Here is a 22,172-nt window from a genome sequence, read left to right as displayed (position 1 = left end):
AGTGGGTGCCTGGAGGTGTCACATTTATGCCTAGCACAAGCTAGATGGTGGCAATTTCTCTTGGCACACATTAACTAATAGGGCAAAATTTCCAGGGGCCAACTTTACCCTCTTTAGGCACTTTCAATGGCAAATGTATTCAACCATTCTAAACTTGTGATCTGAGGACTGGTGGGGGGGTGTGGGGAGTGTTTGTAGTAGACCTAATATCCTGCTACACCTACAATTAAAATCCAGATTGAGACAATCACTGTACCCTCAATAAACCCAGTCATCTGGTAAAACAAAGCAGGATTTTCCAGCAACCAGACAGTGGATACAGAAGAATTGTTTTCGTGTCCTGATTCCCCTGCATTTCAAGTGTACCGCCAGTGTTATATGCAAACCCCATCAGATCTGTCAAACAGGATTTGACACTCCAGGAGGACTTGACTAAGTATGGGCGAATTTTGCGAATCTCGCGTTCGCGAATTTAGCGGATTTGCAAACTCGCAATCCGCAAAATCCGGAAATTCCCGCGAATTTGCGGATTTTTTTTTTGTGTTCGCAAGTGTTTCTGCCAGTTCGAGAGGATTTGGTACTAGTTCGCAATTGCGAACTTACTTGTTGGCTCGCAACGGTCGCGACTATGTTGTTTCTACATCTGGTTCATCATCACAGCCTCCCAGCACCCTCTGTTTCACCACTGCCACCCTCTCTTTGACCCATGCCACCCTCTGTTACATCAATGCCACCCTCTGGTTCATCATCACTGTAGAAGATGGGGGGAAAAGCAAGCCCACCTGCCCTGCTTGAACTGACATGAATTAATTTGGGGTTAGTTTATTAACAACACCTGCCCTGCCCCAACTGACAATAATGAATTAGGGGCTAATTAATGTGTCACTGAATTTGAAGTTCCAGCCTGGCACCTGCTTGTCTGCTCCCTTAGCTGTAAATCAGGACCTTTGTGGCATACAGTTAAGGTCAGAGCAGGGTCACACAATAGTTGCAAGCAGGCAACCGAATTCTGGAGGGCCCCCTCAGGAAGCACTACAGGGAATCGTTACAAATCATGAGGTTGACCTTTTGCACCTGCTCATTGCTTTTGCTTTTGCAAAAATTGTTTTTCGGTTTTTTCGCGCTATTCGCGGGGCGCGGCGTCGTGCGAAACCGACCGCGGAAGCCGCCAATTCGTGCGAATGAGCTTTATATTTTTTTGCGGCTTGTTGTTTCGCGAGTTTTTTTGCAGTATTCGTGAGCCGCTTGCAGCGCAACACGCAAATTTACCCCAAGGTCGAGTACGGGCGCGGCCATTTTGTTTGCGTGACGTATTTCCGTTTCCGCCCGCTAAGTATAATCTCGCGCAGTAAGCGCATTGCGAGTACAAGTTCGCACGAGATCGCGAGGAAAATCTCGTGCGAACTTACTTTCGCGCTCGTGAACGGGCGCCAGCCATCTTGTTTTTCATTCATTTCCTGTGTCTGGGCATGGTGTTTAATCCTCTTGCTATCTTTGCCATCCTTTGCTTGTTTTCAGTTTTTTTTGAACGATTTTGCTTCTTATCTATCCCTCTCTTTTCCTAGCTGTATATTTTTGTCTTTTCTGCTATTTTTCTTTACTTTTAAACTACTTTTTTAAACTCTTTTCTTTTCTTCTTCCCTATCCTATTCCTTCTTAATTTTCTACTTCCTACCTTACCTGCCCAGACCATGGTGAAGCCAGGCGCCGTGAAGCTGCCCAGGCACTTGAGGGCGGCAGCGGCGGCGGGGAGGAGGAGTCCTGGACCCCGTGCCAGGACACCATGCGGTCGATTGAGGGGGGAGCAGGTGATGCGACGGGAGATCTTCAGCCCGGAGGAAGTGGGCGTGCTGGTCTACTTCGTCCAGCGCCGCCTGCCCAGGACCATCGCGGGAGGCGGCAGGATCGCGGCCGGCGGCTACAACATCCGGGAACGCCGGAAGCGGTGGGAGAAGGTGTGCTGGGCCATATCCCACCTCTACGGGGTCCAGCGCACCTACAGCCAGGTCACCCATCGCTGGACGGACCTCCTGGACCGGGAGCGCGACCTGCTGGACCAGCTCGGCTTGGAGATCCCCGGGCTTGGTGAGTAGTAGTAGCTATTTCATCACTCACTACTATGATGTTTTCTCCTGCTCTGTGTTGTTGTATTGCAAATATTTGTTTTTTACATGGAGCAAGCCAATAATGCCGCTGATGACGATTACATTGTAGTTAAATTATATTTCAAAATCTTCTGTGCATTTCAGGTGCACTGCTCTCCTTCTCAGTGGCGTTGCTACTATGATTATTTGTTTTCTATTTTGTGGTCTCATTGGCCTGAGTAACTATTATGTATGAGTGTACTTTACAGAACTGCGTAATGCTAGACACTAGGGGGCAGATTACATTTACAAGCCCCTTGCGCCACGTTTACGTTGCCTTGCGTGACGCAACAGCGGCGTAAACGTGGCGCATCCCTGCGAGTCATTTACAGCATGACGCATCTAGGGAGATGCGTCACGTTATAAAGCCATGGGCCTGCACCACAATGGGTGCGTTCCTAGTACGCAGGGTGGGCGGTCCGGCGGCTGTGCGCCTCGCAAAATTGCCTGCATGAAATCTACAAGATTTAACGCAGGCACTTCTGCGACGCTGCTACGTCAATTCAATTCCTTATGCCTGCTTGAAGCAGGCTTAAGGACTGACACAGCATGTTAAGTATTGGGTGGCCCTGAGCATTACTGGAGTTGCATTGCGTTGGCGACGTGACTCCAGCGATGCGCCGCTCTTACGTGACGAGATGCGTCACGCAAGTGCCTACCCTTGCGCCTGGGCGCGCCGCATTGTAAATGAGGCGCATCTGCCGTGTCGCAAGGGTAGTTTTGCGTGACGCATTTGATCTGGCGCATCTCTGGAGATGCGCCAGAACGCGTAAGTAAGTATGCCCCTAAGGGGCAGAATTGCAATTACCGTCGCATCCCTGCAAAGTAGCAGGGATGCGCCATTAATTGTGCGGCCCGCTACCACCACCAAACATGGTGCGCCGTATTTGCAATGCGGCGCACCATGGGCCCAAAACGTCACCGAAGCTTTACTGCTGGAGTTGCGTCGCAAGGATGGCGCAGCTCCAGCAATGCTCTGGGGTACCCTATCTCCCCAATGCTGGGTCAAGCCGTACGTCTGCTTCAACCAGGTGCAGGGTTTGTGTGACGCATCATTGTCCTAAAGGTGACTGATTGAAATTTTGTAGATTTCCCTCAGCCACTTTTAGGATGTGTTCCAGCGCAGGAATGCCCTCCCTTGCGCCGGAACGCCCCCTGATGGCGCAGGGCTTTATAATGGGATGCATCTCCCAAATGCGTCACGTTGTTATAATATTATACGCCGCACCATGGCGCCCTTTTTTGTTTAGCTGCTGCGTCACAAAAGTCACGCAAGAACGGAGCAAAAGAGCCGCAAGGGGCTTAAATCTGCCCCTTCCTTTGTACCCCTGACAATAAGAAAAATAGTGGCGGTGGATTGATAGTTTGACTATTTAAATGACTGGTAATGTAGCAGGCAACTGTTAGTGTTGTCACTGATCTGACTGAAATCACAATGGAGTTTGTCTGTCACTTTGCGTCTTGCCTGCGGACTGCTGCCTGCCAGTCCTAGGTGAACCTTTCAGTACTTTGTTTAGTGAGTTACGTGACTTTCGAAGTCACAGGTCCGCAAATAAATGAAAACTAACCCTAATCAATATAATTTCGCGGAAATATTTTGTTATTGTTCTTTTGAAATGTTTGATTTGGTTGACATTGACAAGCAACAATCATCCATGTTTTCTGTTCTTTCTTTCATGTTGTACGTCAGCTCCCCCCAGGGGCGAGGGGAGGACACAGGAGCAGCAGGCGGCGGATGCTGTTGAACAGGGCCAGGATCGGGCAGGTGAGGGCTCCTTTGCTGGCCCCAGTAAGTTTTCATTTTAGACTAGTACCTATTTTTCCTAGCGTTCCTCATTTGATTTTTTCAAAATCGTCTTTGATCTTCTTGTAGACTGTATCTAAATTCTTATCCTGCCTCTACTATGACTCCCTGTGGTATTACTAGATTATTCTTATTAGTCTGTCTGTGTAGCTAACTAAGATTGCACGGTTGGCGAAACTCCCATTCTAGTCAGCAATAGCTCTATCAACTTAGTGCAGTCCTCTGGGATTGTCCATAATGTCTTTTGAAGTGTTCTATCTGCTTTGAAAATTCCCAACTATAAAATGTGAATGACCACCAAGAAAGAATAAGATACTACCTTTTGGTTTGGATAGGAGGACAATCCATACCACTACAGTGGCGCGGACAATTCTTCTGCAGAAACAGAACTATGGACAATAAATAGTGCATTGCTTATCAATTATAATAAGCGCTGTTAGAGTTTCCACATACCTCTGTGATAACTTACTTTGAACCCCCAATGTCCTTACTGACTGACTACATAGTGTGGCACAGTCATTTACCTCCCGAATTCATCGATCATTGATCCCCAATGATGATTATTATCCAACGTAGCTGAAGAGTACGGAGTCAGAGTCAAGAAGTGTCAGAGGCACGGACTCATGCTTGCAAAAATTGCAAAACCTTTCGCTCAGTCACTCTAGTCACTCTGGACCAAAAAACACAGAGTCTCTCTAAGTTTAAAAGCTTTATTAAAAGTAAACACATTTATTAAAATGAAGTCATAATAAAAAAACGAAACGTTTAACTGAGAATGTAAAAGTGGTTAGTGCTGACGATTAATTGAAGACATTTCTTGTGGTCGAGCCGAGCTCTCACCTTGTTTCAACTTGATCTTGTTGTTAGAAGTCCATCTTCTGTCTGTGTGGAAAAAAATGGTGCGTGTTAAAAAGCCAGCCTTCATCAGTTGTGCCAAAAAGTGCTGCATTACATTGTTTTCACATGTCTTCATTCCTAGACCAAATACTAGTAAGTGGTTTATTCTAACATTCTTAAATGTACTTTGTAGGTGGAACATCTGGTGGCGGGGCCAACGCGGAGGTGGTGGTGCTCGACACGGAGGCGGAGGGCAATTCCTCAGGGGAGGATGCGGCGGTTCCAGTGACTGTGAGAGTCCAGACGGTGGTGGTGGCGGGCAGAGGTAAGCTCTTATATATTCCTTACTTATTGAGATTGAAGACGTGGCTGGGAAGGAAAGAATATGAGATGCATGGCTGGGTGAATGATGAAGCAATGATTGGTGGAAGGACAACAGCCTGGGTGGGTGACACAGAAACTGTATGTGTCCATATACCTGGATCATGCTACTATCTGACTCTTAGATAGCATATGTGTATCTAGAGCAGGGGTACTCATAGTACGGCCCGCGGGCCGGTGGCGGCCCGGCAAGCCTTCCTTGGCGGTGTGCAGACCTTGCAGACAATCACTGCTCCCCCGGCCCCCACAGAGCAGAGTGGAGATGCAGGGCCACAAAGAGGTGAAATAGAACAAAGCCTCTGCTCTGTGGGGCCGGGCAAGCAGTGATTGTCAGGGTGGAGATGCAGGGGCGCTACAACAAACAAAGCCTAAATAATATGTTAATGGTCTTTTAACACCTTGGCTGCTAGGCGTTTTCCCCCCCCTGTGCTGGAAATTACCATTTTGCTGGTGTCATGACGAGCTCAGCTCGTCATCAGCACAGCTCAACTGTGCATCATGACGAGCTGAGCTCGTCATGAGCATCGAAAGGGTTAAAGACCTGTAAAGTACTTTGGTGTGGCTGTCTGTGTGTGCGCGTTGAGGAAGCTGTCTCAGCCCGGGCTGAAGGCTGACACAGACAGACACACACACAGTGAGATGACAGAGGGGGAGGGAGAGGGAGGGCAGGAGGGAGAGAGAGATGGAGAGGGAGGGCAGGAGGGAGAGCATGAGTGAGAGAGATGTATGTAAATGCTGGGTCTGGTGGCTCAGTGGATGAAGGCATCTGCTGCAGGGACCTGTGTGCAACCTCATGGTCACAAGTTTTTGTTTTGCTTTAGCCCCGCCCCCTCTGACTCCGCCCCCACCAGTGCGGCCCTCGACCACAAACTGCACTGTAAATTTAGCCCCTGAGAGAAATTTTGTGAGTACCCATGATCTAGAGAGAGTAGACGGTCAGTGGATGGCCTAAGTGTAACTTTGAAGAGCATGTAACACTGCACCCGCACGTCCGTTCCAGTGTAGGAAAGGCAAGGAAAAGAAGTTTTAATTTTGTCCAAATACTACCATCAATAGTAGCAGTAGTTTGTATTGCAAGCACAGCATAGATCCGGTTATTACGGTGGCCACTCCCTACCTCTCTTAATAAGTTTAGTAGTACTCAGTCATTCATGTGTGGATGTATCACTGGTCACTCAATGAAAAGCAAAGCACCTAAAGTCATCCCATATATAAGCAAAAACATCCCATGTGAAGTGATAGATAATCAGATTATTTATCTTCTTCAATTTTCCATTTCTAGTACTCATTTGCACTGTAGGGTGAAAGTTAAATTAATTAAGCAGTAGCCCTTGTAACAGAGTATTCTCAGTGCCACCCGTAATAGAAAAGTAAGAGCTTCACCACCTGCATGTACTGGACGGGTACAGTAACGCAACGCAAGTCTAGGTCACTCATCATGGCGTGCGTCTCTTTTTCTCGGGTGCAAGTTTACTGCGCTGGCATTATGCCGGCTTGCAGAAGATAACGTACCAATTTTCCCAAACAAGAGACAAGAAGAAGAATAAGACTGGTGTACTTTCATAGTCGACTCCAATGGAAGTCCATAGTGCTCGTAGAATTTGTTCCTTAAACTCCCACTAATGTTAGAGCAAGGATGAAGAAGTGTGAGGTTAGATAGATACTGGCCTCAATAGTTATGTAATGCGCTTGCAAGTTGCTAGTTGTACTGCAACACAAATTTCTGCTGAATGATTGAGTTAATCTTAAAGAGCATTGGTTACAGACTATGTCTTTCTTTCTTCATATAGATGCTCCTTTTAAACGAACAAGGAGGAAGGAGCTGGCTAGAGCGGCCCGGCAACGGATGATGGATGCCACTGTGGCCAAATATCGGCGGCTGGTGGCCCTGGAGGACGAAGAAAGTGTGCAGTCGACCACAACAACGTCGTCTGCATCGGCCTCCGTGCCCCCACGGGCTGCCACCCAGCACAGTGGTCCACCCAGACTGAGCCGGGCTGCCAAAGCCAAACGCCACCGCCGAGCAGCAAGGACAACAGCTTCCTCTCACAGCCGTTGCACCTGCAAGGCAGTGAAGGCACGCCTGCGCCACAGTACCCTGATGGTGTCCCGCCTTCAGCAGGAGCTCCACCACTTTTCAAACGTGTTGGAGGGGCTCCGCGTAGAGCACGCCTTGCTCCGCCAGGAGCATGATGCCCTGGCCCAAAAAGTAGACAGCATCCACCCATAGTGTCCCTTGCCCCTTTTTTAGAGACTTTTGGGGGGTGGGAATTGGGAGTTGGGTTTTTGGGGACTTTTGAAGGACAATCGTTGGGGTTAGGGAGGGTCTTGTGGGAGATTATTTTGTTAAGGATATAAATATACTTTTTCAAACTTTATCTGAGCATACCTGTTTTTTACTACTTGCCTGGTGGGTGGGGGTTTAACAGTGACTTTGTTTTCCTGAAAGTTTAGTTCCATTTTCTTCCTTTAAGTGTAAATGCCCAAATGTTTTCAACACTAAGTGCCTCCACAGAGTAAGTGAAGTGAATTCAAGAGTCCTAGGACTTTAGTAGTACTACCGTCAGTCTCTCGTCTCTCCTCCTAATACTCCATTATACCCCCAAACCACCAAACGCTTATCTTACCTGTAATTTGTGTTTGAAAGTAGGGCTAGACCCAGGGCTGGCTCCACGGGAAACAGCGAATAAGGTTGGCAATCTTGGTCGGATAAAATTTCCTCATAGCGGTGGTACTAGTGGTGTGACACAGTGGCAGTTGCATGCCTATGAAAAAAAAGAAAATTAAATCTGGTTTGTCCTCCTGAGCAATTCAACGGTACAATAGAGAATATAGCAGGTGACAGAAGTACACTAGAACAGTGCCACATTGTAGCCTAACAAATGGTAAAGTATAACTACTAATTCGGTTGAAGTTCTTTGACATTAGCCATGGGTCTTTGTCAAGCAGAGTAAGAATATATCCTCGGATTTCTTTACCAGCCTGTTGCTATCACCTTATCCTCCCCAGCAAGTGTGTGGATTTATTGCTGTAATTTAGTCACACATCAATCAAAACCACACAGCCCGGGGGAAGAGGGTTAGGGTTTGAAAAATGGATGGGTACGGGGGTTTTTGGGAAAGGTTTTGGGAGACAAGAAAAAATAGCACAGCATGGACAAACAATTGTGAACATAAACAAATCTTTGGGTACAAACCTATCCATCAATCTTTGAAAGTGCATGCACTACTGCATGCATGTCAGTGAAAAGTAAGTAGTAGTTTCGACAACTGTGGAAGAAAGAATGCGACAGTACAGGGCGTGTGTGGAATTATTGATAACTATATTCAACATAAGGTCTCTGTTGCCAGATACCTGAGAGCCTTGCTGGTCACTATAAATCCATTCACAACACTCAATGGGGTTGGTCTGGAAGGTATAGTAGATAGAAAAGGAGAAATTGCTCTTTTTCTAGGTGTCCCCTCACTCACCAGGGTTGCCCCTTGGTGACATGCTTCATCATTGGGGCCATCCCAGTCCTCTACGGGCTGGGGCGTGCTGCGACTTGCGAATTACGTAGGAGCACTTACAAATGACTATGTGTGGTGCAGATGTGATAGTGGAGTGGACTAAGTGATGTGTTAAGGGATCAATTTAGAAGCAGAGAGAGATCCAAGAAATGCAGTCACAGTCAGAGAAAAAGGCAAGGGATACTGTATCTGTATGTTGTTGTAGTTGTCCTGTTGAAAGTGGCAAGTAAGTTGCCTGCAGAAAAAAAATCCTCTTATTAGCGGCACTCCTCCATTGCAGCCGACGCTTCGTCCATCGATGTTGGTCACCAGAAGACACCGTGTAAAAAAAGCACAGCATGGACAAACAATTGAACATAAACAATTCTTTGGGTACAAACCTATCCATCAATCTTTGAAAGTGCATGCACTACTGCATGCATGTCAGTGAAAAGTAAGTAGTACTTTCGACAACTGTGGAAGAAAGAATGCGACAGTACAGGGCGTGTGTGGAAATATTGATAACTATATTCAACATAAGGTCTCTGTAGCCAGATACCTGAGAGCCTTGCTGGTCACTATAAATCCATTCACAACACTCAATGGGGTTGGTCTGGAAGGTATAGTAGATAGAAAAGGAGAAATTGCTTTTTTTCTAGGTGTCCCCTCACTCACCAGGGTTGCCCCTTGGTGACATGCTTCATCATTGGGGCCATCCCAGTCCTCTACGGGCTGGGGCGTGCTGCGACTTGCAAATTACGTAGGAGCACTTACAAATGACTATGTGTGGTGCAGATGTGATAGTGGAGTGGACTAAGTGATGTGTTAAGGGATCAATTTAGAAGCAGAGAGAGATCCAAGAAATGCAGTCACAGTCAGAGAAAAACACTAAGGATACTCTATCTGTATGTTGTTGTAGTTGTCCTGTTGAATTTGGTAAGTAAGTTGCATCCAGAAAAAAAATCCTCTCATTAGCGGCACTCCTCCATTGCAGCTGACGCTTCGTCCATCAATGTTGGTGGCCAGAAGACACCCTGTCCTCTGCCTGCCTGATGCTGAATTGTGGCTCGCTAATGTGAAGCCTGACTCCATCCTTTTTTCCCCATTGCAGAGACTGAAACCCGGCCTGTAATTATTCAACGAAAAACAGGAAGTGATATAATATTACAACACCACTGATAAATAAATATAAGGTATGTAGGCTGTGGAGTGCAAAAAGTCACACTTTGATTTTCCTAGTAGACAGTACAATATTTTTGAAAGTGCGTACTCTGTCTGAGTCTCCTTTTGAAGGATAAATAAGTAGAGGCAAATTAATGTAGCGGATCTTTCCCCTCAAGCTAGGTGTACTGTAAACTGTGTTTTAGAACAAAATTAGATCTTCCCAGCAGTGCTCCCACCCAGACCCTTACTAAAGCCAGTCGCAAAAATGTAGAAGACCCCCAATCAAATCTCAAAAAACGAGGCCTAGCAGAAAACTGGTGACAAAACGTACTTTGAAAGTAAAAGTAGGCCCAAGTACCCCCTTACTAATTACCCCTTACCCACCGTGGATTGCATTCAAACCACTTGCAAGCAACCAAGCAAAAGTATCCATAGCCAGCATCGCTCCAAGACTCGAAAACCCCCCCACCCAAACACATGCAATAGAAATACTGCTAACCCTAACGAACCCTAAGTTAAGAATAGTGGCAAAGGCTTTCTTTAACTATGCCAAATCCCCCCTTTCCCACCATGGATTTTCTTCAAATGACTTGCAACCAAAATTACACATTCTCACGAGTGCTCTAAGACCCCAGAACTCAGTTGCAAAAATCAAGAACACCCCGAAACACATGCAATCCTGCTGCTAGGGCTAACCCTAACGAACCCTAAGTTACAAAAAGTGCCAAAAGGCTTTTCCGCGAGGATTTTGTCCCAACCACTTCTACCCGGTATTAGACCTTCCCAGGAATGCCCCAAGACCCGCCAACCCACCCGCCAAAAAGCATAACACCCCCAAACAGGCCAAAAGCAAAATCTCATACTTGCAATATTTCTCGGCCTTCGGTCCAAACGCGCTGCGTAGCTTGGCCATAAGTCGGGGTTGCCACCACGGATTTCCTGAAAAGCTAATGCAATCAAGATTAAAGTGTCCCAGCAGTGCTCCCAGACCACGAAACTCACCCACAAACAGACGGAACCCCCCCTAAGAGCACCTCAAAGGCAAGCAAGTCATCAAAAACACAAATAAATTTCCGCCTGGGATTTGGTCCAAACCACTTTTCTCCGGTATTAGAGCTTCCCAGCAATGGCCCCAGCGCCGTCAACCCAGGAGAAAATGAGTAGAAGACCCCCAAACAGCCAAAGAGCAAAAGTACAAAAATGGGGACTTTGTCAGTTTTTCCCAAATTTCCCAAATCACTCCGCGCACTCTCTGCAGCTAGGCCCTAACTCCCCTCTGCCATCATAGATTTGCTTCAAACCTCTTGCAAAGTAAAGTATATATAGCCAGCAGTGCGCCCAGACCCCGAAACCCACCCACAAACACCAGGAAGCCCCCCAAACAGGCCCCCGAAAACGCTACATTGAGCAAAATGTCAGAAATAGCAAAAATAAAATCGGCCTGGATTTTGTCCCAACCACTTCTACCCGGTATTAGACCTTCCCAGGAATGCCCCAAGACCCGCCAACCCACCCGCCGAAAAGCATAACACCCCCAAACAGGCCAAAAGCAAAATCTCATACTTGCAATATTTCTCGGCCTTCGGTCCAAACGCGCTGCGTAGCTAGGCCATAAGTCGGGGTTGCCACCACGGATTTCCTGAAAAGCAAATGCAATCAAGATTAGAGTGTCCCAGCAGTGCTCCCAGACCACGAAACTCACCCACAAACAGATGGAACCCCCCCTAAGAGCACCTCAGAGGCAAGCAAGTCATCAAAAACACAAATAAATTTCCGCCTGGGATTTGGTCCAAACCACTTTTATCCGGTATTAGAGCTTCCCAGCAATGGCCCCAGCGCCGTCAACCCAGGAGAAAACGAGTAGAAGACCCCCAAACAGCCAAAGAGCAAAAGTACAAAAATGGGGACTTTGTCAGTTTTTCCCAAATTTGTCCTCCTGAGCAATTCAACGGTACAATAGAGAATATAGCAGGTGACAGAAGTACACTAGAACAGTGCCACATTGTAGCCTAACAAATGGTAAAGTATAACTACTAATTCGGTTGAAGTTCTTTGACATTAGCCATGGGTCTTTGTCAAGCAGAGTAAGAATATATCCTCGGATTTCTTCACCAGCCTGTTGCTATCACCTTATCCTCCCCAGCAAGTGTGTGGATTTATTGCTGTAATTTAGTCACACATCAATCAAAACCACACAGCCCGGGGGAAGAGGGTTAGGGTTTGAAAAATGGATGGGTACGGGGGTTTTTGGGAAAGGTTTTGGGAGACAAGAAAAAATAGCACAGCATGGACAAACAATTGTGAACATAAACAAATCTTTGGGTACAAACCTATCCATCAATCTTTGAAAGTGCATGCACTACTGCATGCATGTCAGTGAAAAGTAAGTAGTAGTTTCGACAACTGTGGAAGAAAGAATGCGACAGTACAGGGCGTGTGTGGAATTATTGATAACTATATTCAACATAAGGTCTCTGTTGCCAGATACCTGAGAGCCTTGCTGGTCACTATAAATCCATTCACAACACTCAATGGGGTTGGTCTGGAAGGTATAGTAGATAGAAAAGGAGAAATTGCTCTTTTTCTAGGTGTCCCCTCACTCACCAGGGTTGCCCCTTGGTGACATGCTTCATCATTGGGGCCATCCCAGTCCTCTACGGGCTGGGGCGTGCTGCGACTTGCGAATTACGTAGGAGCACTTACAAATGACTATGTGTGGTGCAGATGTGATAGTGGAGTGGACTAAGTGATGTGTTAAGGGATCAATTTAGAAGCAGAGAGAGATCCAAGAAATGCAGTCACAGTCAGAGAAAAAGGCAAGGGATACTGTATCTGTATGTTGTTGTAGTCGTCCTGTTGAAAGTGGTAAGTAAGTTGCCTGCAGAAAAAAAATCCTCTTATTAGCGGCACTCCTCCATTGCAGCCGACGCTTCGTCCATCGATGTTGGTCACCAGAAGACACCGTGTAAAAAAAGCACAGCATGGACAAACAATTGAACATAAACAATTCTTTGGGTACAAACCTATCCATCAATCTTTGAAAGTGCATGCACTACTGCATGCATGTCAGTGAAAAGTAAGTAGTACTTTCGACAACTGTGGAAGAAAGAATGCGACAGTACAGGGCGTGTGTGGAAATATTGATAACTATATTCAACATAAGGTCTCTGTAGCCAGATACCTGAGAGCCTTGCTGGTCACTATAAATCCATTCACAACACTCAATGGGGTTGGTCTGGAAGGTATAGTAGATAGAAAAGGAGAAATTGCTTTTTTTCTAGGTGTCCCCTCACTCACCAGGGTTGCCCCTTGGTGACATGCTTCATCATTGGGGCCATCCAAGTCCTCTACGGGCTGGGGCGTGCTGCGACTTGCAAATTACGTAGGAGCACTTACAAATGACTATGTGTGGTGCAGATGTGATAGTGGAGTGGACTAAGTGATGTGTTAAGGGATCAATTTAGAAGCAGAGAGAGATCCAAGAAATGCAGTCACAGTCAGAGAAAAACACTAAGGATACTCTATCTGTATGTTGTTGTAGTTGTCCTGTTGAATTTGGTAAGTAAGTTGCATCCAGAAAAAAAATCCTCTCATTAGCGGCACTCCTCCATTGCAGCTGACGCTTCGTCCATCAATGTTGGTGACCAGAAGACACCCTGTCCTCTGCCTGCCTGATGCTGAATTGTGGCTCGCTAATGTGAAGCCTGACTCCATCCTTTTTTCCCCATTGCAGAGACTGAAACCCGGCCTGTAATTATTCAACGAAAAACAGGAAGTGATATAATATTACAACACCACTGATAAATAAATATAAGGTATGTAGGCTGTGGAGTGCAAAAAGTCACACTTTGATTTTCCTAGTAGACAGTACAATATTTTTGAAAGTGCGTACTCTGTCTGAGTCTCCTTTTGAAGGATAAATAAGTAGGGGCAAATTAATGTAGCGGATCTTTCCCCTCAAGCTAGGTGTACTGTAAACTGTGTTTTAGAACAAAATTAGATCTTCCCAGCAGTGCTCCCACCCAGACCCTTACTAAAGCCAGTCGCAAAAATGTAGAAGACCCCCAATCAAATCTCAAAAAACGAGGCCTAGCAGAAAACTGGTGACAAAACGTACTTTGAAAGTAAAAGTAGGCCCAAGTACCCCCTTACTAATTACCCCTTACCCACCGTGGATTGCATTCAAACCACTTGCAAGCAACCAAGCAAAAGTATCCATAGCCAGCATCGCTCCAAGACTCGAAAACCCCCCCACCCAAACACATGCAATAGAAATACTGCTAACCCTAACGAACCCTAAGTTAAGAATAGTGGCAAAGGCTTTCTTTAACTATGCCAAATCCCCCCTTTCCCACCATGGATTTTCTTCAAATGACTTGCAACCATAATTACACATTCTCACGAGTGCTCTAAGACCCCAGAACTCAGTTGCAAAAATCAAGAACACCCCGAAACACATGCAATCCTGCTGCTAGGGCTAACCCTAACGAACCCTAAGTTACAAAAAGTGCCAAAAGGCATTTCCGTGAGGATTTTGTCCCAACCACTTCTACCCGGTATTAGACCTTCCCAGGAATGCCCCAAGACCCGCCAACCCACCCGCCAAAAAGCATAACACCCCCAAACAGGCCAAAAGCAAAATCTCATACTTGCAATATTTCTCGGCCTTCGGTCCAAACGCGCTGCGTAGCTTGGCCATAAGTCGGGGTTGCCACCACGGATTTCCTGAAAAGCAAATGCAATCAAGATTAAAGTGTCCCAGCAGTGCTCCCAGACCACGAAACTCACCCACAAACAGACGGAACCCCCCCTAAGAGCACCTCAAAGGCAAGCAAGTCATCAAAAACACAAATAAATTTCCGCCTGGGATTTGGTCCACACCACTTTTCTCCGGTATTAGAGCTTCCCAGCAATGGCCCCAGCGCTGTCAACCCAGGAGAAAACGAGTAGAAGACCCCCAAACAGCCAAAGAGCAAAAGTACAAAAATGGGGACTTTGTCAGTTTTTCCCAAATTTCCCAAATCACTCCGCGCGCGCTCTGCAGCTAGGCCCTAACTCCCCTCTGCCACCATGGATTTGCTTCAAACCTCTTGCAAAGTAAAGTATATATAGCCAGCAGTGCGCCCAGACCCCGAAACCCACCCACAAACACCATGAAGCCCCCCAAACAGGCCCCCAAAAACGCTACATTGAGCGAAATGTCAGAAATAGCAAAAAAAAAATCGGCCTTGATTTTGTCCCAACCACTTCTACCCGGTATTAGACCTTCCCAGGAATGCCCCAAGACCCGCCAACCCACCCGCCGAAAAGCATAACACCCCCAAACAGGCCAAAAGCAAAATCTCATACTTGCAATATTTCTCGGCCTTCGGTCCAAACGCGCTGCGTAGCTTGGCCATAAGTCGGGGTTGCCACCACGGATTTCCTGAAAAGCAAATGCAATCAAGATTAGAGTGTCCCAGCAGTGCTCCCAGACCACGAAACTCACCCACAAACAGATGGAACCCCCCCTAAGAGCACCTCAGAGGCAAGCAAGTCATCAAAAACACAAATAAATTTCCGCCTGGGATTTGGTCCAAACCACTTTTATCCGGTATTAGAGCTTCCCAGCAATGGCCCCAGCGCCGTCAACCCAGGAGAAAACGAGTAGAAGACCCCCAAACAGCCAAAGAGCAAAAGTACAAAAATGGGGACTTTGTCAGTTTTTCCCAAATTTGTCCTCCTGAGCAATTCAACGGTACAATAGAGAATATAGCAGGTGACAGAAGTACACTAGAACAGTGCCACATTGTAGCCTAACAAATGGTAAAGTATAACTACTAATTCGGTTGAAGTTCTTTGACATTAGCCATGGGTCTTTGTCAAGCAGAGTAAGAATATATCCTCGGATTTCTTCACCAGCCTGTTGCTATCACCTTATCCTCCCCAGCAAGTGTGTGGATTTATTGCTGTAATTTAGTCACACATCAATCAAAACCACACAGCCCGGGGGAAGAGGGTTAGGGTTTGAAAAATGGATGGGTACGGGGGTTTTTGGGAAAGGTTTTGGGAGACAAGAAAAAATAGCACAGCATGGACAAACAATTGTGAACATAAACAAATCTTTGGGTACAAACCTATCCATCAATCTTTGAAAGTGCATGCACTACTGCATGCATGTCAGTGAAAAGTAAGTAGTAGTTTCGACAACTGTGGAAGAAAGAATGCGACAGTACAGGGCGTGTGTGGAATTATTGATAACTATATTCAACATAAGGTCTCTGTTGCCAGATACCTGAGAGCCTTGCTGGTCACTATAAATCCATTCACAACACTCAATGGGGTTGGTCTGGAAGGTATAGTAGATAGAAAAGGAGAAATTGCTCTTTTTCTAGGTGTCCCCTCACTCACCAGGGTTGCCCCTTGGTGACATGCTTCATCATTGGGGCCATCCCAGTCCTCTACGGGCTGGGGCGTGCTGCGACTTGCGAATTACGTAGGAGCACTTACAAATGACTATGTGTGGTGCAGATGTGATAGTGGAGTGGACTAAGTGATGTGTTAAGGGATCAATTTAGAAGCAGAGAGAGATCCAAGAAATGCAGTCACAGTCAGAGAAAAAGGCAAGGGATACTGTATCTGTATGTTGTTGTAGTTGTCCTGTTGAAAGTGGTAAGTAAGTTGCCTGCAGAAAAAAAATCCTCTTATTAGCGGCACTCCTCCATTGCAGCCGACGCTTCGTCCATTGATGTTGGTCACCAGAAGACACCGTGTAAAAAAAGCACAGCATGGACAAACAATTGAACATAAACAATTCTTTGGGTACAAACCTATCCATCAATCTTTGAAAGTGCATGCACTACTGCATGCATGTCAGTGAAAAGTAAGTAGTACTTTCGACAACTGTGGAAGAAAGAATGCGACAGTACAGGGCGTGTGTGGAAATATTGATAACTATATTCAACATAAGGTCTCTGTAGCCAGATACCTGAGAGCCTTGCTGGTCACTATAAATCCATTCACAACACTCAATGGGGTTGGTCTGGAAGGTATAGTAGATAGAAAAGGAGAAATTGCTTTTTTTCTAGGTGTCCCCTCACTCACCAGGGTTGCCCCTTGGTGACATGCTTCATCATTGGGGCCATCCCAGTCCTCTACGGGCTGGGGCGTGCTGCGACTTGCAAATTACGTAGGAGCACTTACAAATGACTATGTGTGGTGCAGATGTGATAGTGGAGTGGACTAAGTGATGTGTTAAGGGATCAATTTAGAAGCAGAGAGAGATCCAATAAATGCAGTCACAGTCAGAGAAAAACACTAAGGATACTCTATCTGTATGTTGTTGTAGTTGTCCTGTTGAATTTGGTAAGTAAGTTGCATCCAGAAAAAAAATCCTCTCATTAGCGGCACTCCTCCATTGCAGCTGACGCTTCGTCCATCAATGTTGGTGACCAGAAGACACCCTGTCCTCTGCCTGCCTGATGCTGAATTGTGGCTCGCTAATGTGAAGCCTGACTCCATCCTTTTTTCCCCATTGCAGAGACTGAAACCCGGCCTGTAATTATTCAACGAAAAACAGGAAGTGATATAATATTACAACACCACTGATAAATAAATATAAGGTATGTAGGCTGTGGAGTGCAAAAAGCCACACTTTGATTTTCCTAGTAGACAGTACAATATTTTTGAAAGTGCGTACTCTGTCTGAGTCTCCTTTTGAAGGATAAATAAGTAGGGGCAAATTAATGTAGCGGATCTTTCCCCTCAAGCTAGGTGTACTGTAAACTGTGTTTTAGAACAAAATTAGATCTTCCCAGCAGTGCTCCCACCCAGACCCTTACTAAAGCCAGTCGCAAAAATGTAGAAGACCCCCAATCAAATCTCAAAAAACGAGGCCTAGCAGAAAACTGGTGACAAAACGTACTTTGAAAGTAAAAGTAGGCCCAAGTACCCCCTTACTAATTACCCCTTACCCACCGTGGATTGCATTCAAACCACTTGCAAGCAACCAAGCAAAAGTATCCATAGCCAGCATCGCTCCAAGACTCGAAAACCCCCCCACCCAAACACATGCAATAGAAATACTGCTAACCCTAACGAACCCTAAGTTAAGAATAGTGGCAAAGGCTTTCTTTAACTATGCCAAATCCCCCCTTTCCCACCATGGATTTTCTTCAAATGACTTGCAACCAAAATTACACATTCTCACGAGTGCTCTAAGACCCCAGAACTCAGTTGCAAAAATCAAGAACACCCCGAAACACATGCAATCCTGCTGCTAGGGCTAACCCTAACGAACCCTAAGTTACAAAAAGTGCCAAAAGGCATTTCCGTGAGGATTTTGTCCCAACCACTTCTACCCGGTATTAGACCTTCCCAGGAATGCCCCAAGACCCGCCAACCCACCCGCCGAAAAGCATAACACCCCCAAACAGGCCAAAAGCAAAATCTCATACTTGCAATATTTCTCGGCCTTTGGTCCAAACGCGCTGCGTAGCTTGGCCATAAGTCGGGGTTGCCACCACGGATTTCCTGAAAAGCAAATGCAATCAAGATTAGAGTGTCCCAGCAGTGCTCCCAGACCACGAAACTCACCCACAAACAGATGGAACCCCCCCTAAGAGCACCTCAGAGGCAAGCAAGTCATCAAAAACACAAATAAATTTCCGCCTGGGATTTGGTCCAAACCACTTTTATCCGGTATTAGAGCTTCCCAGCAATGGCCCCAGCGCCGTCAACCCAGGAGAAAACGAGTAGAAGACCCCCAAACAGCCAAAGAGCAAAAGTACAAAAATGGGGACTTTGTCAGTTTTTCCCAAATTTCCCAAATCACTCCGCGCGCGCTCTGCAGCTAGGCCCTAACTCCCCTCTGCCACCATGGATTTGCTTCAAACCTCTTGCAAAGTAAAGTATATATAGCCAGCAGTGCGCCCAGACCCCGAAACCCACCCACAAACACCATGAAGCCCCCCAAACAGGCCCCCAAAAACGCTACATTGAGCGAAATGTCAGAAATAGCAACAAAAAAAATCGGCCTTGATTTTGTCCCAACCACTTCTACCCGGTATTAGACCTTCCCAGGAATGCCCCAAGACCCGCCAACCCACCCGCCAAAAAGCATAACACCCCCAAACAGGCCAAAAGCAAAATCTCATACTTGCAATATTTCTCGGCCTTCGGTCCAAACGCACTGCGTAGCTTGGCCATAAGTCGGGGTTGCCACCACGGATTTCCTGAAAAGCAAATGCAATCAAGATTAGAGTGTCCCAGCAGTGCTCCCAGACCACGAAACTCACCCACAAACAGACGGAACCCCCCCTAAGAGCACCTCAAAGGCAAGCAAGTCATCAAAAACACAAATAAATTTCCGCCTGGGATTTGGTCCAAACCACTTTTCTCCGGTATTAGAGCTTCCCAGCAATGGCCCCAGCGCCGTCAACCCAGGAGAAAACGAGTAGAAGACCCCCAAACAGCCAAAGAGCAAAAGTACAAAAATGGGGACTTTGTCAGTTTTTCCCAAATTTCCCAAATCACTCCGCGCGCGCTCTGCAGCTAGGCCCTAACTCCCCTCTGCCACCATGGATTTGCTTCAAACCTCTTGCAAAGTAAAGTATATATAGCCAGCAGTGCGCCCAGACCCCGAAACCCACCCACAAACACCAGGAAGCCCCCCAAACAGGCCCCCGAAAACGCTACATTGAGCAAAATGTCAGAAATAGCAAAAAAAAAATCGCCCTTGATTTTGTCCCAACCACTTCTACCCGGTATTAGACCTTCCCAGGAATGCTCCAAGACCCGCCAACCCACCCGCCAAAAAGCATAACACCCCCAAACAGGCCAAAAGCAAAATCTCATACTTGCAATATTTCTCAGCCTTCGGTCCAAACGCGCTGCGTAGCTTGGCCATAAGTCGGGGTTGCCACCACGGATTTCCTGAAAAGCAAATGCAATCAAGATTAGAGTGTCCCAGCAGTGCTCCCAGACCACGAAACTCACCCACAAACAGACGGAACCCCCTAAGAGCACCTCAAAGGCAAGCAAGTCATCAAAAACACAAACAAATTTCCGCCTGGGATTTGGTCCAAACCACTTTTATCCGGTATTAGAGCTTCCCAGCAATGGCCCCAGCGCCGTCAACCCAGGAGAAAACGAGTAGAAGACCCCCAAACAGCCAAAGAGCAAAAGTACAAAAATGGGGACTTTGTCAGTTTTTCCCAAATTTCCCAAATCACTCTGCGCGCGCTCTGCAGCTAGGCCCTAACTCCCCTCTGCCACCATGGATTTGCTTCAAACCTCTTGCAAAGTAAAGTATATATAGCCAGCAGTGCGCCCAGACCCCGAAACCCACCCACAAACACCAGGAAGCCCCCCAAACAGGCCCCCGAATACGCTACATTGAGCAAAATGTCAGAAATAGCAAAAAAAAAATCGGCCTGGATTTTGTCCCAACCACTTCTACCCGGTATTAGACCTTCCCAGGAATGCCCCAAGACCCGCCAACCCACCCGCCAAAAAGCATAACACCCCCAAACAGGCCAAAAGCAAAATCTCATACTTGCAATATTTCTCGGCCTTCGGTCCAAACACGCTGCGTAGCTAGGCCATAAGTCGGGGTTGCCACCACGGATTTCCTGAAAAGCAAATGCAATCAAGATTAGAGTGTCCCAGCAGTGCTCCCAGACCACGAAACTCACCCACAAACAGACGGAACCCCCCCTAAAAGCACCTCAAAGGCAAGCAAGTCATCAAAAACACCAAAAAATTTCCGCCTGGGATTTGGTCCAAACCACTTTTATCCGGTATTAGAGCTTCCCAGCAATGGCCCCAGCGCCGTCAACTCACCTGCAAAGAGGTAGAACAACACCCCCACACGTGCTGAGTCTTTCTTTATTGGGCGTAAACCCGCCCTCTGGTTTGATGGAAATAGGAGTCTGGAGGAGGAGGATAGAGGAGCATGTTCTTCTGAACTTGTGAACCTGAGGAATGCAGACTGCGGCAACTTCAAATCAATTAGCAAACCAGTGAAGACAGTTCTGCTGATGGGCTTGTTTTTGTGATTATCTGATTAAAGTTTGAAATATATTAACTGTGCACAACAAAGAAAGACAGACACACAGGAATAAAAGTGAATAAGGACGAAAAAGAAAGTTATTGATTCGTTGTCTCATTTTCAGGGCTCGGTATCACAGTCCAGGAATGAGAATAAGGCTTCGTCATCATACTCTGCGAATTCAGGCAGGGTGAGCTCAGTGTCACCTGACAGAGTAGAAATTCCCTCATCTATGTTGCTGGCCACCTCGTCTTCATCCGGCGCGCTTTCTCGTACTCTGAAATCTGGTGGTATGAGGTGCTGATTCATCTTGATCATTGTTAACCTCTCCACATTTTTGGGCGAGAGGCGGCTCCGTTTGGGAGTTACAATGCCACCAGCAGCACTGAAAACACGTTCAGATGACACGCTTGCGAGTGGGCAAGACAAGTAGTTTAAAGCCAGGTTGGTGAGCTGTGGCCACAATTCTTTTTTCCCATGCCAATACGCCAATGGGTCAGAATTAACATAGACCTCTGTTGAGTCATTCAGATAGTCCTTCACCATCGACTCAAGGTCCTCATCCAAGGTTCCTCCACTTTGCTTAGCTCTTGCTGTGCCTCTGACCTTTTGAGAACCAAACCCACGCAGAGCTAGCCAATCCTCTTCAGCCTCCAATGTTTCTGTTGTGTCTGGTGCAGATGATCCGGTTGCCGGTGTCTTTAACGGCTGAGAGGTCACTTGTGCCACAGCCACAGTTGCAGAAGTGGATTGTTTTGACTGGGGATGGCCTGCTGATGTACTGCCATTTCCTTCAATTTTCAGCCTTTCTCTTTCAAACCTCTTGGCTGACAAGGCTAGCCAATGTTTGTACTTTGGAACATGTTCATCATCAAAAGGAAAGAATGCTTGGCCTGCCAGCGCCTTTTTGTAGCGTGGATCCAGAATAGTAGCACAAATGTAATGCTCTTCTGAGTGGATCTTTTTAAGACGTTCATCACCTTGTAGGAGCTCTAATAATTTCTCAGCCAGAACAAAAGAGTCTTGGTTTTTTACATCTTTTTCAAACACAGAACACACCTCCTTCAGTTGGTCCTCCAGCATGTACAACAATGGGATAGCTTTTCCCAAATTACAGTCCTCCTTGCTGACTGCACGCATGAAGAACTCAAAAGGACGAAGCATGCGTGTCAGGCTTTGAACTATGTTCCATTGCGCCGCACCCATCCTCAGTTCCTCCTGAGCTGTACCCTCTGTAAAGAAATATTGATCGAGTACCGTATACTGCTCATACAGACGCTCAAGCATGTAGAAGGTTGAGTTCCAACGTGTTACCACCTCCTGGA

This window comes from Lissotriton vulgaris, chromosome 3_1 (assembly GCF_964263255.1).
Source record: "Lissotriton vulgaris chromosome 3_1, aLisVul1.2, whole genome shotgun sequence".
Lineage (NCBI taxonomy): Eukaryota > Metazoa > Chordata > Amphibia > Caudata > Salamandridae > Lissotriton > Lissotriton vulgaris.
Note: the sequence above shows the minus strand (reverse complement) of the source record.